This window comes from Mauremys reevesii, linkage group 3, assembly GCF_016161935.1.
Source record: "Mauremys reevesii isolate NIE-2019 linkage group 3, ASM1616193v1, whole genome shotgun sequence".
NCBI classification, from domain to species: Eukaryota; Metazoa; Chordata; order Testudines; family Geoemydidae; genus Mauremys; species Mauremys reevesii.
Genome location: NC_052625.1, coordinates 198,730,949 through 198,737,039, shown reverse-complemented (window position 1 = coordinate 198,737,039; position 6,091 = coordinate 198,730,949). Strand labels below are relative to the sequence as shown.

At 41.9% G+C, this 6,091-nt stretch overlaps 1 long non-coding RNA gene across 1 annotated transcript; it reads left to right on the top strand.

Moving 5' to 3' along the window:
- Window positions 1-360: 360 nt before the first annotated feature.
- Window positions 361-5,414, top strand: LOC120401923. The gene is made up of 4 exons (XR_005596845.1): window positions 361-549; window positions 649-785; window positions 3,058-3,126; window positions 5,275-5,414. It is a non-coding gene; the product is annotated as an uncharacterized LOC120401923 (long non-coding RNA).
- Window positions 5,415-6,091: the final 677 nt, after the last annotated feature.

The following is a 6,091-nucleotide window of genomic DNA, read 5'->3' as shown; positions in this document are numbered from 1 at the left end:
TGCCAGGAATCCATGGATTTTTTGCTGTATATCTAAATTGAGGAATTTTACACCTAGCGATGGTGGAAAACCAAGAGGTTTCCCTTTCTTTTTTCCCTCATAACAAGCATCAGCCTTAATGAGAACTATCTAAAGTAGAGACTAAAAATGTTGATGCATCAAACGTGGGGAAGCCAGTGGCATTTGCAGGTACCAAGCACCTCTCAGGATTTGTCTCATTCTTTCAGGACAGAGAGAACAATATGTGATTGGGCTTCAACTGCAGCCAGGGGAAGGTAAGAACATTTCTAAGGGTTCTATAGAGCTTTATGACACCTCCAAGTTCCCTGGGGAATTCATTCTAACCAGGGTTCAGAGCCTACAAAATACAACCCCCCGAAAAGCTTCACAGACCCCTTCACAGACCAACTGCCATTCACCTTCTTCCTCTTTCCCCCCATTTCCTCCCATTTGGAAGCACCAAATAGAAAAGTTGAGGGGAGTGAATGAAGAATGAGAATCCATGGGGAGGAGGACATCCACAGGGCAATAGGGAGCTGTGACAGAGCAGTGAGCTGCCCCTCTCATCCCCCAGTCAGTGCCCTCTATTTCAACTGTCTCTCTATTGTTGGAATGTACTCGTCTTCTCACCTGCTACTTTCTCCACAGAGAAAGGTCAAGGGGCACTGGATGTTTCTCTGCTGAGGGGGGACACGAGGAGCAGGCACCTCACCCTGACTGACACCTCCTGCCTATTATTTCCCTGTTATGTTCTTGCCATACACAGATAAACTAGATAAAAACAGGTAGAGCCACAAGTGAGAATTGCTTTATTTTTTCTTCTATGATTTATAAATATACTGCGGTTAAGGGTACAAACTGTGTGCTACTCTGAGAGTTTTAATTATTTGATTCTATTGAACTAGACAATCTTCGGGCAAAATTGAGAATTATGAGTATTGATCTAAGACTTCTGAACATTTGGAGGCTCTTCACCACGGTGATGTGGGTCGGGTAAAGCCAGGGTTGGGAGAATACCAGGGATGCCTTCTAGCACCTCTTGTTATTAATTTATATATTAATGATGCGGTGCATGGTTAAAGGAAAATTAATTTTTGCCTCCACACATTAAAGTTAGACTTCTCTCAGTGTTTCTACATGCTGATGACATGGTTGTTTTATCACAAACTCCATGAGGAATCTTATGGCTCAGTTGTCCTCTTATTTAACTTCCAAGACCTGGTTCTCATTTATAATGAGACCAAGTGATGATTTCTGGGAAGAAGCCTCCGCGAATTGAGCGGAAGATAGGAGGCCACTCTGTAGAACAATCTCTGCTTTGACTTATTGAGGGATGAAGTTTCATGATTCAGGCAGCTGGTCCCCTTTTCATAAAGACTTATGAAATCCAGATATCTACGCAGCAGTGAAACAGCCCCACAGCCTGACGCCAGCCAGAGGTGTCATGTCGCTGTGCAGACATTCCCTCTGAGGTCAAATTTGGATCAGGGGATCAAATTTCAGCCTTAGAGATCAGCTATGCTGCTGTAGCTCTTGCAGTGTAGACATACCCTAAGTATGGCAGCGTCTAGCCCTTAATACTCACAGCTCTGCTTCCCTGGGTGAAAAACTAACCGTTATCAGGGGTACAGTTGTTCTACCTCATTGATCCTACTTGGGCTTCCAGTGAGCACTGACTCCATTACAGAAGCCTTGGAAATTTCCTTCAGGTTCCCTGGCTGCAGCTGAGGCCCAGTCACTTCTCATTCTCTTTATCAGTGATCACTGATATACTGTACCAAGGCATTTGTTTGTAATAAGGGAGCTGATACGCTCTGTTGATATATTGTGAAACCAATGAAAAGTGAAAACCTGTAAAATGAAGCCCACTGAAAGCTTGTAAGTGCTATTGGTTATTTCGCCTGATGATCCATTCGACTGGCATTTCTGAAGAGATCTCATAACGCAGGTAGCCATCCTTCTAAGTAGCAGATGAAGTGTAGAGATTAACCAGGAAAGGGTATAGAGAGGACAGTTCTTTTGTTTTCTTTTACTGTGCCATTTCTGTTACCAGTATTATTAGTGAGTGAAATGACTTTATGTTGCAGTATGATGAACTATTATCTATATCTAAATCTCTCTCTCTCTATATATATATACATAAATATTGATATGTATATCGATATATTCCCTTTAAAATTCAACAATCCCTACCAGACCCCACGAGACATATACCTCATCAATGATTCCTTGTTTACAATTACACTTTGATACCTATCAGTTAGCCAGCAGTTAATCCATTTAATGTATGCCATGTCAGTTTTATATAATTTTTAAATCCAAATGTCATGTGGTACCAAGTTCAATGTCTTACAGAACACTAAGTCTATTGTATCAACTATATTCTCTTCAAGACCCATACTGGTATTCTCATAAAAATATATATTAAGTTAGCTTGAGAGGATTCTTTTCCATTAACCCATGCTGATTGGCATTAATTCTGTTACCTGCCTTCAACTCTGTATTAATCCTGTCTGTATCAACTACTCTGTTATCTTTCTTGCGATTGATGTCAGATTTATAAGCCAGGGCTCTGTTGTGGAAATCCCCATATAATATTTTAATTTTCTATATAGTTTCTAAAATGGACATTATGCTGCCACATCAAGTCCCAGCTTGATCTTATCTCTCTGCTATGGACTTCTAGGAATAAAGCAAATAGTATAGAAGAAACTGATAAAAGGTGAAGTTGCTTCACAAATGAGTGAGAGTTTGTGGTTAGCTCCGCTAGCAACTGTTGCTGTTACTCAATCTAACTCCTCTGTGAGCCATCTGCTGTTAGACATGTTTTAAGGGCTTAGCCCTAAGTTCTGCAAAGGATTCTTGATCATCCCTGGACATAGATCACACTATTAAAAATACTAATAACTTGGGACCAAACCCTATGTGTGTGTTTGTGTATGTATGTGTGTGTGTGTCTGTGTGTATTACTTATGCACCTTTTTCATACAGTTTCATTAATATTCTTAATGTCTGTTTTTTTATTTTTCCTATTTTTATGCATCCATCCCATTACAGAGATGTTTCAAATCCTTGAAAAATGACCCAATAACCTTCATAATATTGAAGATACCACGAGTCATGAATGTATGTATGTGGGTGGGGGCATCATGTGGTGTATAAGAATTGAATATTATCCTTTTAAACTGCTGGGATCACTCCAGTGGGCTTCCGTGTTTCCTACTCATGTAGCCATCAAAATTGTTTGAGCAGAAGTCTCCATGGGAAGCCAGGCCTCGTATTTTTGTACCCAGTAATAAACACAGTTCCGTTGAATGCAGTGGGGCCTGCCTGGTTTTCCTGTAGCCTTTTTGTGTCATAGAGGGCAAGGGCACAAGAGGTCCATTTAAAATGACTTTGACAGTCTTTGCCATGACAAAGCCGGGATCTGAACATGACCATAGTTGATGGAGATTCCAGCTGATCAGCAGAGCTGGCTCCAGCAGAGCTCAGGCTTCATGTAGGCTCCTGTCCCTCCCCCTGAAGATCCATCAGTCTCTCTGTGGATTGGGAGGGCAGCCCCCCCCCCAGCCTTGGGAGCCTGCTGAAGAGAGGAGATGGGCACAGCCAAGCAGCCTACAGAAAGAAGGGAGGGAGAGGCCATTGGTGCCCCTCTGAAAACACCCGTGAGGCAGGGGAGATTTGGGGTTTGGGGATTGGGAGTTAAAAGAACCTGAGGTGGGTTGAAAAGAAGAAGGAGGGGGTGTGATGAAGAGGAAAGGGACATGCGGTGGGAACAGGGGAATCAGAGTCACATAGTGTGAAAATTAGAGGGGATAGAGTTACATGGGGGGATCTGGGTAACTGGGACATGTGGGGTGGGACTGGGCGGGACTCAGAGGCACACAGAAGGGATTTGGGGGGCACCAAACTGACCTGAGCTGTCTGGATACCAGTGTGGAAGAGAAGGGGGAGGACTGTGTGGTGGAGGTGCTGACAGCGAAGCAATGAGCAGTACAGAGGGGACATACAGTGCAGAGAGCCCAGCACAGACACCCCTTGGTGTTTTCCTTTAGTTCTTCATTGTAATAATAAGACCGGAAATCTGGCTGCCATGTGGTACATGGAAAACTGTGTTAAAATACAAACTAACTCTTCACGTCTGGAAGGGGTATCCTGATCCCTCTTGCAGGCTATGAGGCTCAGAGGGAGCTGTGCAAGCTGTGTTGTTGGCCTAAAGTAAGGTGGAGTGAATTGAGCCTCTTTGTTTTAGGGAACAGCCTGCTTTGTCTCTATCTGCTTTGGAGTTCTTTTGTGGTATTGTTCTGAATTCTAAGAAGTAGCGTTACATTGCAATCTTCCAGCAAGATAATTTTTATGTTTTATCTCTTTTCCATTTGTATGCCATGAAAATAGTACCATGGAGCAATGAGATGGGGTTATACATCAAGCTGTGAGAGAACCTGCTTCTCTTAAAAACAACAAATGAAATGAATTAGTAACAGTGGTAGAAAATAAATACTGATCTGTCCATGTGGGCGTGTAGAAATACAAACAGTTGCATTGACCCCGGTGGCTCAATCACTCATGTGTGGATTTAACATTCAAGAGGGATTCATGTTTTTATTATTTAATCTCCTTTCATTTAAAGATATGGATTTCCAATCAGAAGGACAATAGCAGGTCCCAACCCCTTCCACTATGAAAAATGTGCACTTGTTAGTTTTGTGTTTTCACAACAACTTGATTTTATTATAAGTGGGGGAATCAATCTGTTTCTGGGTGAATAAAGTCTCCTGTTTGGATTTCCCCCGATCAGAAGGTACTTCCCATCCCCAGTTTCATCCGAAATTTTCTGACCATCTCTAATAAGCACCTTTTCCCCAGTAGAACTCTAGCCCCACTATAGGGCTACACTGCTGTACTTTATGGGAATTAGAGCAACTTAGTTCTAGCAGTAAAATGTCTCTGTGCTTATATAATTTGCACATGAGCTGAGAGGGGTTGCAAGCACTTTGGAGCATGGAATTATAATATAAAAGGACCTTGCTAAAATGAAGAATTGCTCTTAATAAAATATAATGGAATTCAATGAAGTACTTCTCTTAGGAAGGCAAAATTAAATGCACAACTGTAAAATGGGGAATAACTGGCTAGGTGGTGGAACTGCTGAAAGGGATTTAGGGGGTATAGGTGATTACAGATTAAATATGAGTCAACAATATGATGCAGTTGTAAAAAGGGTTAATATAACTCTGCAGTGTATTAACACAAGTATTGTCCTGCTCTGCCCAGCTTTAGCGAGACCAGATCTGGAGTGCTGTGTCCAACTCTGGGTGCCACAGTTAAAGAAGGATGTGGCCAAATTGGATAGAATCCACAGGAGAGCATCAAAAATGGATCAAAGGTTTAGAAAACCTGACCTGGGAAGAGAGGTGAGGATACCTGGGCATGTTTAGTCTTTTGGAAAGGAGACTGAGGAGGAGGAACCTAATGACAGTCTTCAAATATGTAAAGGGCTGTTATAAAGAGGATGGTGATCAATGTGACTCAGGTCTGTGTTTAGTTTTCCTTTCAAACACATTTTTGCCCATAGCTAAAAACATTGTTCTGAAGGTAGGACAAGAAGTAATGGGCTTAATTTTCAGCAAGGGGGGTTTAGGGGAGATATTAGGAAAACTCTCTAACTAAATTAAACTCCAGAATAGGCTTCCAAGGGTGGTTGTGGAATCCCCATCATTAGAGATTTTAAAGGATAGGTGGAGTGAACACAGAGGCATATTGTTTGATCAAACAACACAAGACGGATAGGCGAACAAGAAGTGGCCCGCAGAAGTAAGTTGCTGAGCAGAGCTAAACCAATAAATGTTCGTTATATGTCCCAAGATGTTTTGCACAAACCACTGTGGCCTAACATGTCCTATGCAAACTGGGATGGCTCAAGATGCTTTGCACAAAGATGATGGAATTTCCCAGAGAGAAAGTTGCAACAATTCCAACGTTCAAATTGAGGTTGGACATTTCAAATCTTCACTAGAACCATGGTTAATTTTCTGATTGAGGTCCCTTTCAGCCCTACATTTCCATGGTTCTAAAAGACTTTAAATAAAGA